The sequence below is a fragment of the Notechis scutatus genome, chromosome Z (genome assembly GCF_049901735.1).
Source record: "Notechis scutatus isolate UNSWTSFEM ecotype Mainland chromosome Z, rNotScu1.2, whole genome shotgun sequence".
Taxonomy (NCBI): Eukaryota; Metazoa; Chordata; class Lepidosauria; order Squamata; family Elapidae; genus Notechis; species Notechis scutatus.
This window is the reverse complement of record NC_142025.1, coordinates 67,270,104-67,282,911: the sequence shown is the minus strand read 5'-3', so window position 1 is coordinate 67,282,911 and position 12,808 is coordinate 67,270,104. Positions and strand designations below refer to the sequence as shown.

Here is a 12,808-nt window from a genome sequence, read left to right as displayed (position 1 = left end):
ATTTTTCTAACCACGATAACGTTCAGAAGCTAAAAACTGCTTGAGCCAGTATTTGACAGCGATTTTCCATTACTAGCACGGAACATCTTACTGCAAGATTACAATTTGATCAATACAACAATTTTTACACATAAACATGTATATATATGTGCATACACACACACTCAGAATATATAAATGCAGCGAATTTGATTGTATCGAGTCCTGGACAATACTGTTCCAATTTTACTGAGCTCTTTGCAATTTATATTTCAGTAAATGTGGTTAAGGATGGGATTGCGATTCAAGATTTACAGCACGGTCCCTAAATGACTTAATTCGTCTCCCCCACTGAGATTCGCGCCTATCTAGATAATTTTTAGCAGCTTCTTGGAAATGCAAATCGTGCCTCCAGCCAGCAGGAGGGAGGAAGAGGAAGTGAGAGCAGCGACAGCAGTAGCGGCTGCAGAGACGACGGCTGGGAGCTTTATAAGTGCTCGAGAGGCTGAGGATGGGATAGAAAGAGGATCAGAAACATCAAAACAAGCCGAGGCAAAAGGAGAACTTCAGTGGTGGAGGCGGTAGGAGGTACTGCTGTGGTCTCGCCTTCTGCCCCAGGGCAGCCAACTTCATTGTTTAGCGCTGCACTTTGTGAAACTGTTTCTACTTTAGAAAAAGGTACTTTAATTTCTGGTTAGTGGGAGGAGGAAGGAGAGTGGCTTGCCAGAGGCGTGTGTTTGTATGGGGATGGGGGAAGGGGAAGGGAAAGAGCTACAGCATTCTGTTATTGGTTATGAAGAACGTCAAGTCCTCTGAGTTCAGTGTAGCCTACTGTCATGTGAAGGACGCTTGCAAGCCCCAAGGCAGTATGATGCTGTGCGGGTATTGTAACAAGAATGACGCCACCTGCGCTGGCGGGACTCTAGCTGGTATTGAAGGCATGCGTGGGAAACGCGATGCATGGCGACAACAGATGGACCTCCGCCCTTAATTGCAGCACTGAGAGCGAGGCGGGGAAGGGGATCAGGGTGCGATAGCTCCTGCGAATGAAAACGTCAAAGGAGTGCTGCGCCGATGGTGTTCCGGCGTTGTGAGGTAATATGTGAGGTGGTTGCAATCGTAGAGTTATCTCCAGTACCGCCTTCTCCCCATTGTTGGTAAGACACCTGAACAAATCGCAAGGGAAAGGTTGGTTCTTGAATTCTGCCACGATCGCCTTCTCCAGAGGTAGGTCGAAAACGTTAGCAACGGCAAAAAAAGAAAAGAAAAAAGAAAATGGGGAGGGGAGGTTCTGTTAAACATGGCAAGATTCGTAGTGGCTACGGGGAAAAGCCCCAACCTTAGGACATTGCTGCTGATTGCATTGGTGGAAGAAGAAACGCAAATTCCCCCAGTCCTCGGGATGGCTGGTACTTGCCCTCAATTGGCTCACTTCGAGAATCATCTTGGCGGGGAGGGGAGTCATTTCCCAACTTCCCGCCTTTAGGGTGCTGCCCCAAATAGCGGCCTCTGGCTGTTGTAAGCCACTTTACGTTTGTCTTCAGAAGAAACCAAGAAAGTGCTTCCTTTCTCAGCCAATCTTTCATCGTTTCTTTTTTTTTAACCAAGAACCTCTGTTTCTGCACTCGACTCCTAATACTGCACGTGTGAAAACGCCTGATCTCTCCTCCCACCCCCAAAGCAAATTGTCCTTTTATTAACAAAATAGCTAGAATACTATTGGCAGGTGAAAAAGGTAAACGACTCTTTGTGAGGTAATGATTGAATTAAAAAGTTCCACTTCGACATTTTATAAAAGGTAAACAAAAAGTTGTATTCAAAACATTTGGTTGTGTGTGTGGAGCTGAATATCTAAGCATCTTCCATATAGTAGCATGGATAATAAACTAAATAATTGACTTATTTGTTACCTGACAACTTGGCTCTCTATACCAATGTAATTATGAGGCCAATCGTCTATAGAGATTCTTAGTCATCTAGGTGCCTTTTTAAGACACAACTGGACTTTTTAGTTTTTCTCTGAAGATGTTTTGCTTCTCATCCAAGAAGCTTCTTCAGCCCTGACTGGATGGTGGGGAATGGAAGGATTTATACTCCTTGCAGACAGGTGGTCATTTGCATTATTTTAGAGCGTCTTTGGGGTCACTTGGAGGTTTATCTGTGTCATCAGGGTCATCTAAGTAGTGCAAATAGGTCTGGAGCCTTCTTGGAACTTTTGAAAGGACTGTGTTGTAGACTAGAGATAGATGATGATGTATCCCTCCCCATCTGTTGAGAGAGGGCTGTTCAATTTTGATATAGATGGCCTCTTCAACCCCTCTTTCAACCAGCGGTCCCCTGTGTCCAAAATGTGGACTTTACTCCAAGGCCAATCCTAAATATAAATTGTACTTAAAAGTCAACAGTCTGTAAGCAACAACCTGTAATTCAAGTGGTTGGCTCAGGTTTTATCTTTGTAAGTGCCACGTGCTAATGTATGACTGAGACCACTGATATTATTCTGTAGTTCCTTGTTTTGTAATCTTTCCTTATTTCTTACTGACCAGTCTTCTTGGATTTGCCTTCTAAAGAGTTCTCTGAAGGGCTACTTTTTGGTTTCTTAAAATCCTCTTTCCCATAATTTTTTTTGTTTCCTTTGGGTCAGATTAACTCATCAGGGTAGGGAGCTTTATAAATTACAGAGTACACTGAGAATAACTGTATTTTGTGCAAGTTTGTATTTTTGAATTTAGTAATGTAACATTTGTAAGCCTGGAAGATGTCCTGGGATATTATCCTGTATGTTAATTTTATTGCATCTAGCTAAGCAATATATAGAGTTAAAATGAAAGAGGTTAAAATGGACAGCAAAAGATTAAAATACAGAACTTTATAGGGAATCTCGCTCTTCCCCTATCATTCTATTTCTTTGTTGAATTCATTATACCATCTTATGGTAATTCCAAGTAAATAACTAAACTCATTTCATTGGGGAGATTTAAGTGGTAAGGTTTTACAATGTCTTGGCAATCTTTCTTACACATTTATTTGAGCTTTCCTATTTATTTCAGATCCTATTTTTGCACATTTTATTGAATACTGCTTTAAGCATGTAGGGCTTGGGTCAAAACAAAATTATATGGGACAGTATGACTATTTTAACTTATAGAACAAAACAATATAATTAGCAAATCAGAGTTATTAATTTGTACATTATTTAGCACTGAATGGCACGAGACAACATCTGCTTAGATATGCTCTGTAAACAAGTAAAATCTCATATGAATACTTACAAGAATATACCTAACAAGTAATTTTTATATTTGGGTATGTTATATAAACATTAACCTTAGCAAGGGTAATATTATTTATCTTCTGTGTTCAAGATTTCTTCCTTTGTTCTATGTGAATGGTATATTTATGGTATATATTTCCTAAAATGGTGTGGGAGACACTTTTGACAATATGTGTAAAATAGTCATATTACTTTCTAGTTTGGCTATAGTCTGTAGCTTCTTTACTCCATGGAGATTTTGTTACCGCTTGGAGCATGTGGGTTCTGTTTGTAACGTCTGTAAATGTATATTTCTAGTAGCAATGTATGCTTTATAATAATAATTTCTGTTCTCCATTTTACATTTTTGGTCTGCTGTTTATTCTCTTATGGGCTTGTAGCTGAAACAACGGTGTGTGTAATGGCACTTCCTGACAGTGTCCTGTAGCAAACTATCAAGCAAATGTTTGCTTATGTGGTGCTGCTCCACCCTTCCTTCCTTTCTTTGTTTACTGAAATCTTTTGGATTGTGAAATGTGAATTCATGCAGGATTTTTTGCCATTATGTTTAAACTATTGAAAATAGTTTAGGATGTGATCTCATGTTTTCCATATTGACAATCAAGGATTATGCACTTTCCCCCTCTTTTAGTTCTTATTTTTAAAACATAAAGTCTGTGAATGATAATATTGACTGCTGGGGATGTTAGATCTATGCTGTACTGCTTAAAAGTAACATGCCCTTTGTGTTCTGAGAGCCTTTCATGTTACTGAATAAGAAAACTATTAATAGTAATGGGAAATCTGGAAATTCAGTTCCATTCCAGCCTTTAGTAATTAGGATCACTCCAATGAATCCTTCTAAATTTCTTCTAATAGGCTGTATATATTGATGAAGTCATTGATCATGTTACAATTTGTTCTCCGTGACACAGATGTGTCTATTCCAAGCTCAGCATACTACATATTGTTAATATAAGTTTCTTTGTGACAGTGCTGTGGATCTGAACCTACAAAATTTCCCAAAGTAGGTTAGACCGTTGGTCCAACTAGCCAAGTAATCTTTTTACTGTAATCATTTTCAGTCTTTTTAGAATCAGAACTATTTTTTGCCATAACATTTGGTTTGTATAGAAATAATGCTATTTCTGTTTGCTTTAGATCAACCTGTTTAGATTAACCTGTTCAACACATATTAAGCTACAGGTTCAAATGTTTCATAGACCTGAAACATATATTGATTTTTAGTATATTTAAGATTTGAGGTTAATATTCTTCCCTTATTTAATTTTGGATCCTGAACTATCTTTTTTTGTATTCTAGTGTCTCCAGGTGTGCCTGATGAATATTCACATTTCCTAGCTAGAAGTATAGCATCCTATACATAGTTTATGGAAAGTTTTCTTTTCATAACTAATGCAAAAGCAACACACACACACCTGAATAATGCAAATCCAACCATTTGTGACTTAAGTAATAAACTTTGTGTGTGACACAACTTATTTAATTTGTGAATCTTTTATTTATCTAGCTTTATAAATTCAACAATTTTATCTTTTTAGTTTCACCACTTTTGTACCCATGAAATTGCATTAAAATGATAAATGTATTCATCCACTTTAGGAAAGACTATGCACAGAAAGATAAAATATAAAAAGAGAAAGAGCTGCTTCAGAGTTTGTGTAAGGTTCCATTACAACCTGTTGGCATTGCCTGAAAGCAGTTGCAACTTTTTCCAGAACGATGTAGTTACTTTTCCCTTTTGTTTTAAGGATTTGTGCTCTGGAACATCTTTTTCTCTTTATATCTAACATTCAAGCTATGTTCTAGTGAGTGCCTCTCTTTCCCTAATCCCAATCTGATTTAGCTTTAGTGCCTTTTAATGGTAGTTTCTAGTAAATTTATTTTCTTACCTTTTGTACATCATCACCAAAACCATTTGATAATATGGTTTAGAAATACAACACCCTTATATTAATGTCAGTGGTATAGATCAGTAAGAAAACACTATAGATAATCCCTGGATTATAAGCATTTCTCTTAGTGAACGTTTGAAGTTACATGATAAGCATCATGTATTTACGAACATTTACGAACAAATTCCAAAACTATGAATCTTGCAGCACCACGGCAGTTTTTTGCTCTTACGAACAACTGCAGAGGCTCTGCAACATTCATGTAGCACATTGCTGGCTGAAATAGAGCTTGTGAGGGTGGATCTGCAACGTGCTGAGCAAGGTCTCTGGATGCTTGAACAGCTCTATTTTGGCTGGCAACCTGCCGGGCAAGGTCTCTGGAGGTCCGAATGGAGTTTCTGAAGGGTAGATCCACCCCTCAGAAGCTCCATTTTGGCTGGCAATGTGCTGAGCAAGGCCTGCAGAGGCCTGACCAGAGCATTGGAAGGGTGCACATGGCTGAGAGACTGGAGAGTAGACTGCTTGCTAGATCTTCACAAGGTAAGTGACCCGGCATGGCAGGTTGGGGTGGGGGAAGCAATTGTGAAGAACATGAGGTATTTCAGTGTGTTGGGGAAGCCTTGGGTGATCTTAGGCTGGTGGCCTGTTCCATCACTAGCCCTCCCCCCCACGGTCTTCCCCACTCTGAAATATCTTGTGTGCATTTAACGAGCCTTACATTCGATTAGTGAATGCGTGGGTGAAAGGAGGGAGTGATACCATTCAAGGTACAAGATCCACTCTCATGAATCCTTGGGTTACGAACGGAATGGGCAGGCACCATTACATTCCTAACTCGAGGACTACCTGTTTGCTGAAACTATGTAGGAATTCGGGTAAGATTGTCTGCAATTGGTGTATGTGCTAAAGCAGTTGTGGCATCTTCAGTGTGCCTGTACTGTTGATAGGATGCAGGTTACTGTATAGTTAAATGCAAAGATTAGGCACTCCACGTCAATTTGTATGTCTCAATAACTATAAATGAACAAATAGTGATATAACTTCCACATGGCACAAGAGACAGCTCATGTTTATTGTCCTGTTTTCAACTTTGGTATAGTTTTGAAATATTTAATTATGTCAGATACAAAATTATTATCTTTTAAGAATCAATATACACATGCAATTAAAATAACCTTAAATTTATTTGAAGGAAAAGTCTATATGTTTAGATTGAAAATCAGTGACTTTTGCTATTTCAGTGATGAAACACACATGGTTTGAGTTGATTTGTTCAGCTCTGTATGCAAATATGGACAGGAGGGAAAGATGTCTAGAGAAATGAGTTCCTTCTCATATGGAAAAAGTGCAAGAATAAAGTGCTTTTATTTCTTCTTTTTGGAAATCCAGGCTGGCTGAGGAATGCACATCAGCCACGGCGGAGGCTTCCCTTCGGGTGACCCTCCTCCTCTTCCTCTCATGACCCCTGGCCAGCTGTGGTGGAGCCGAGAGGGTGCGTGCGAGCAGGGAGATCCTCCTTAAGCAAGCGTCCACCCACCCCATGCATGACTTCACTGTGCTTTGGTGGAGCTCACTTGAGGAGGATCTCCCTGCACACCCTCCCGGCCCCGCTACAGCTGGCCAGGGGGTCGTGAGAGGAGGAGGGGAGGAGGAGGAGGAAGACCACTCAAAGGAAACCCTCTGCCATGGTTGGTATGCGTTTCTTAGCCAGCCCGGATTTCCTAAAAGAAGAATTAAAAGGAGTAGTGAAGAACCCCAAAGAGAGCTTGCCCAGCTTTGGCTTTTCGAGAGAAAGAGAAGAGATACAGAGACAGAGAGTGCGTGTACATGACACACACACACACACAGAGGGTGAAACCGGTTGACAAGCGAGTGTCTTTGGCAAGGGTGCTGCGGCTTTCTCCGAGCCTGACCTCAGGTGGGCATGCGAGGTTCGGCGGGGCCAGACCCTTTTCCTGCTGCCCTGAGCTTCTTAAAGCTGTTGCTGGGCACTGCAGGCCCATCCTCCTTTCCGACGTCCCTTTCTCCCGGATTCTATTCCTACGCTGCCAGCCCTCATGTTAGCAAGGCCAGCATTGGTCGTGGCTGGATTGGGCCAGTGTCTTGGCAGGGAAAGGAGATTACGCGCCTCCCCAAGCAACTGAGGCACACCCAGCACCAAAAAGGGTCAGAAGAAGTTCCAGAAAGAGTGAGGCATCAGAGAATCAGTCCTGGCTGCTTTTCTATCCTTTGCTGTTGCCCTTACATTCTCAGGCCAGGTGAGGGAGGCGAGGGCGAGGGTAAGGGGTGGGGCCAGCCAGTGATGGGACAGGGAGCTGCAGCAGAGCGCCCAAAGAGCCACATGCGGCTCTGGAGCCGCAGGTTGCCGACACCCAGTATTGACATATTTGATAATGTTTTAGATATTGGTGAAAAAGAGGCCTAGAATTCAAGACACAGGAAAAGTCATTTTTGGCATGTGAAGTAGGAATAGTTGACAAAGTGAAAGTCAGTTACGTCCACAGTTGTTTCTAACACTGAGATTGAAATATTTATTTTATTAAACTATTCACAGTATTATCAACAAATCATGATGAGATTTTTCTTAAAGCATTTTGCTGAATATAGACATTGATTGTTCATACTGGTAGCAGTCATTAGCAAGCATATATAGTACCTTCCTTACATTTAAAAGAGATTAAGGTTCATTGCTTTATCAAATACGATTGTTTTAGATGTACTGAAGTTGTACATTTTGTTGAATGCTCAAATAAAAGAGATATTTTATAAGCTAAAGAATGAAAATTGTGTTCATTCTTCATTGCTTGGATTTTTGGTTTTATACAGAGTCAAATCAGATTGTATCAATGCTCTTGAATTTTGAAAGCATTTGGGAGTGTTCATACTGTTTTAGATAACTCTAATTTTACTTACAATATATTAATTGTAAGAATATAAGGGGGGTGCTGAATTGAAAGCATGCTAACTTTAACCTTTCTTTTGAAGGTGATGTTTTTATTTTTGAATATTTACACCTTTGTTACCATGTAAAAATAATAGTTTCTCATCCACGCTGTGCCAAGAGTCCATGATGGGTTAGACTCTTCCTTGTGACGTCATAGAACTGAGTCTGCCACTATATAAAAAGCCAGCCCCCAGCTGGCTCCTCAGCTTTGACTCAGCTCCTTGTCTTTGAGCTAGTGTCTTGGAAGCAGTGGTAGTTATCATCCAAACAGAAAACAGCAAAGAAAGGAAAAAGAACTCCTTTTACACAGCTCCCGGGGCTCCGGTGGAGCTGTGCCACGAGGAGAGCGGGGGATCCACTCTCCTGCAGTGTCAAGGACTTGGCGCTGCCTTAGGGAGGCTGCTGGTAAGGGGAACGCTCAGAATTCTCCCACGCAGCCTCCCCCAGCGTGATCGGGCAGCCACTCCAGCCACAAACTGTAGCGATCTGTTTCGATCCCTCTCAGCTGCTGATCGAGACAACCATTTAGCGCTGGTTGTTTTCCTTGCTCAGGGCTTGCAGAAGCCTAAGGAGCAACAGAGACTCTGTGGCCTTCCCCCTGGGAGACAGCACACGTGCGAGTGGCCATTTTGTGGCAGTTGGCCATAACGCACATGGAGGGCGGCCATTTTAAATTGACCTGACTTCAGGAACGATCATCCTAAATGGCTTTTCTTCTGTTCCTGAGCACCTGACCCAGTGATAGAAGGCACATATATGAGGGTTGCTTCCAGCACATCTTGTGCCCTTCTTATCTCCAGAATGGATGCAGATAGGGCCCAAGCAGAGCTCTCGGGCCTAGAAGATCATGGCCCACAGGCCCAAAAGAGAAAGACCCAAGAAAACTTATAAGGTTGAACTCAGGGCCAAGAAGGGAAGACATGTTGTTCTGGAAAGGCAATTCCAAAAAACCCTGGAGCAGATGAGAGGGCATTTACAACAGCCTTCTCATCCAGGGGAAGTGCAGGTTTGCCCAGGGGTTGGTCCCAGGGAGGGGGAGCCTGAAGCCATCACCTCCAGTCATTTCCAACCCTGGTCCCCTGAAAGAGTTTAGCCCCCAGGATTTAAGCAAATTTGGGTCCAACTTTAAACAAGCTCCTTGGGGGCCCCTCCTGGCCAGATCTCCCAAGGTGTCCATAGGTCTAGACCTGAAGCTACCTTTACACCTTCAGCGGCAGGCCTATGCCCGGCTGAAACCCCCTCCATTGGCAGCAGGCCTAGTGATATCAGAGATATGGTCTCTGTGACCATCAGATGGGGCCTAGCAGAAGGCTTCCAGCAGCTCCTTCATCCTTTAGGGGGTGGTCAGGCCTTGTTTCCTGCTTGCTCCCAAGGGGCCCCTCTTCAACATAGGGGATATCCCAGGCACCAGGAGTTCAGCAGTCCCTCCACCCAGTCTGACTGGGAGGGATTATGATGATAGAGATTAGACCTCAGAACGGAGCCACTCCTCAGGGTCTGAAGAAAAGGAAGAGATCAGGGACCCTAATTTGTCAGAGGAGGAGGGGTTTCATCCTGAACAGTCCCCCTCAATGGCTGTTTTCAAGCCTGCTTTATTTAAACCTCTCCTGCAAAAAGTATTGGTCACCAGAGGAGGTGGCCCCAGAACCCCAAGGGGATTCGTTTTGTCATGGGGACTCCCTCTTCTCCAAGCCAGTGATCCATTCAGAGGTCCTCTCATCTCCTCTGTTCCTGGTTCCTTAGAGCAAGGTGCCTCCCCTGCTGCTGGGCCACGGCCTTCGTCTCACAACAGGCGTTTTTATAACATGGGCCCTTACTTGGCCAATGCCCTTGTAATACCTTCTGTTGATGCTCCAGTTGTAGCCTCGTTTTCCTCCTCGGGCACCCCCACTAAGCCAGAGGACATACTCAAGGCCGAGGATAAGAGGTTGAAACAAACGCTCAAGTGCAACCACCAGACCGCGGCTTGGGCTGTCCGGGCCTTAACAACAGCATCCTTTTTTTACAAGGGCCTCATTCCACTGGCTGCATCAACTGCAAGATCGCCTACCACCCTCTGACTTCAGATCCCATTAGGATCTGAACAAGATCATTGGCAGCATTGGTGGCTTGGTGGCTTCGCTTCGAGCGGTTCCAGTGAGGTTGCAATGTTACCTGGACGACATCTTGATCCAGTCGACGTCACTCCACTCCACTTAGTGAGACCTCCACACTACGTTGCAGTTTCTATCAATTTCAAGAAAAGCCACCTCTCCCACGACCAGACTACTCCATTTGGGCGCGATCTTCAATATGTCCCTTTGCGAGGTTTTCATCTCCCTGGATCGTGGGGAAAGCCTAAACGAGATGATCCTTCAGATTCGAGGGCAACACACAGTCCCCTTATCTCATCTTTCCAGACTTCTCGGGGAAAATGATTTCCTGCATCGGCATCATCCCGTGGGCACAGCTCTATTCACGGACTCTTCAATGGTTCCTGCTACCATATCAACGATCAGAACCAGCCACACTTCCAGGGTGCAAATCCCACCACAGATCCTTCGTTCATTCTGCTGGTGGCAATCCTTGGTACTCTGGAGGGGCACCTGCTCAAGGAGTTGGACAGAATCCTGCTCACCACGGATACCAGTCTTCAGGGCTGGGGGACCCTTTTGGCAGGCAAAATAGCCCAAGGGAGTTGGTCTCAGGTAGACAGAGCCTGCTCCATAAACTGGCTGGAGTTCAGGGTCATCTTCCTGGCACTAAAACATTTCTGGGCCAGGGTAGCAGGGGCCCATGTGTTGGTGAAGAAGGACAATGTGGCTTCAAAGGCACACGTCAACCGACAGGGGGGACAAGGTCCAGGCCCTTGATGAGGGAAGCCAAATGCCTGGGGTGGTGGGCAGAGAGGTACCTTTTGTCCATCAGGGCGGACTGGGTTGATAACACCCAGGCCAACTGGCTGAGTCGGAGCAGGGTTGAACATTTGGAATGGAGTCTCCACCCTTCCCTGTTCAGGGGCCTTTCTCTCAGATTTGGAACTCCCACAGTAGACCTTTTCGCCACTCCCCTGAAGGTGAGCAGATATTTCACCAGATTTTCTTCCCAGGGAGCGGAGGGGACAAATGCACTTTGGAGCAGATGGCCCCAGGTCTCTTCTCCGCCTTTCCCCCTTTTCCTATCATTCCAGCGGTCATTTGGAAGATGTTGGAGGAAAACGTGGAGCTGATTCTCCTAGTACCTTATTGGTCAAGGAGACCTTGGTTTGCCGATCTGGTGAACTTGTGTGTAGCCCAGCCGTGGAGGATCCCAGTCCACAGGATCTCCCTTCATCAGGGAGCCTTGATACACCTGGACCATCGGTGGTTCTGCTTGATCATGTGGCGTTTGAGTGGCAACATCTGAGGGACTTCAGCCTTCCTGATAGGGTTATCCACACCATTCAGGCTTCCAGTAAACCACCTACGATTTGCATTTACGATGCCACCTGGAAGGTTTTCTGCAATTGGTGTTTGAAGGAAAACTGTGTTCCCATCTCAGCATCGGTAGCTGATGTGCTACTATTCCTTCAGGAAGGGTTGGATAAAGAGCTCTTGCCCAACACCCTCCACCACCAGATGGCGGCTCTGTCATCTGTTCTGCACTGGGAAAACTTCTCTTCCCTGTCCCATCATCCTTCAGTTTGTAGGTTTTTCAAAGGGGTCTCCAATCTCCACCCCCCAGTGGTTCATAGGTACCCCACGTGGGATAGGTGTTGCAGGCCCTTACAGGGACCCCATTTGAACCCCTCAGATCTGTGTCACTCCTATTCATGACCCTTAAGATAATTTTTCTAGTGGCTATTACATCAACCCAGAGAGAGCTGGCGGCACGCTCAGTTAGACAGAATCTCTGTATTTTTCATGAGAACAGGGTGGTCCTCCATTTAGATCCTACCTTTGTCCCAAAAATCAATACCTGGTTCCATCGGGCTCAAGACATTGTTTTGCCAGATTTCTTCTCACACCCAAACCACAAGTTGGAGCACAAGTGGCATAGGTTGGATGTAAAGAGAGCATTATGTATCTACATCAAACTTACTGCTGTGTTTAGAAAAACTGACACTATGTTCATGTCCTTTCCTCCAAATTCCTTAGGGTGCAAAGCCTCTTCTCCTACCCTAAGTAGATGGATTAGGGCATGTATTGCCAAGGCCTACCAGACTGTCCCTTCCGGTGCCCAAGAACCTAACGGCTCACTCCACCAGAAACAAGCTACATCGGCTGCTTGGTCCACTCAGGCATCTCTCGAAGAGATCTGTAGGGCGGCTACCTGGGCGTCTCCATCACCCTTCATATGGTACTATCGTCTGGATTCATTTGCTTCGGTGGATGCAGCATTTGGTAGACGGGTGCTACAGAGGGTTGTTCCGGAAGCGGAGTAAGCAGACCAGATGATGGCCCTCCCATGGACATGCAGGCTTTGGACTCTTGGCACAGCATGGATGAGAATGGGCATTGGTATAATTATCTGAGAACGCCCTTTCTAATTGTTTTTTTGCTTCCATAGACACTCTACGTCTGTCAAGTATCTTTGCCTAAAGCTGGGGACCCAGCTAGGGGCTGGTTTTTTATATAGTGGCAGACTCAGCTCTATGATGTCACAGGGAGGAGTCTAACCCATCCTGGACTCTTGCAGTGTAGATAGAAAGGGCATTCTCAGGTAATTATACCAATGCCCATTTTGTTTGTAAACCTT

At 44.3% G+C, this 12,808-nt stretch overlaps 1 protein-coding gene across 11 annotated transcripts in view; it reads left to right on the top strand.

Annotated features, from left to right (window-relative positions):
* Positions 1 to 411: 411 nt before the first annotated feature.
* ELMO1 (engulfment and cell motility 1) overlaps positions 412 to 12,808 on the top strand; it is a 536,034-nt gene continuing 523,637 nt past the window's right edge. For 2 of the 11 annotated variants that reach the window (XM_087947673.1, XM_087947672.1), the window contains exon 1: positions 428 to 657. The gene's annotated coding sequence lies outside the window, so the exon portion shown is untranslated. Of the gene's footprint in view, positions 658 to 792; positions 1,207 to 12,808 lie in introns of those variants that run through there. The other 9 variants (XM_087947666.1, XM_087947667.1, XM_026674849.2 and 6 more) reach the window with 7 other exon arrangements.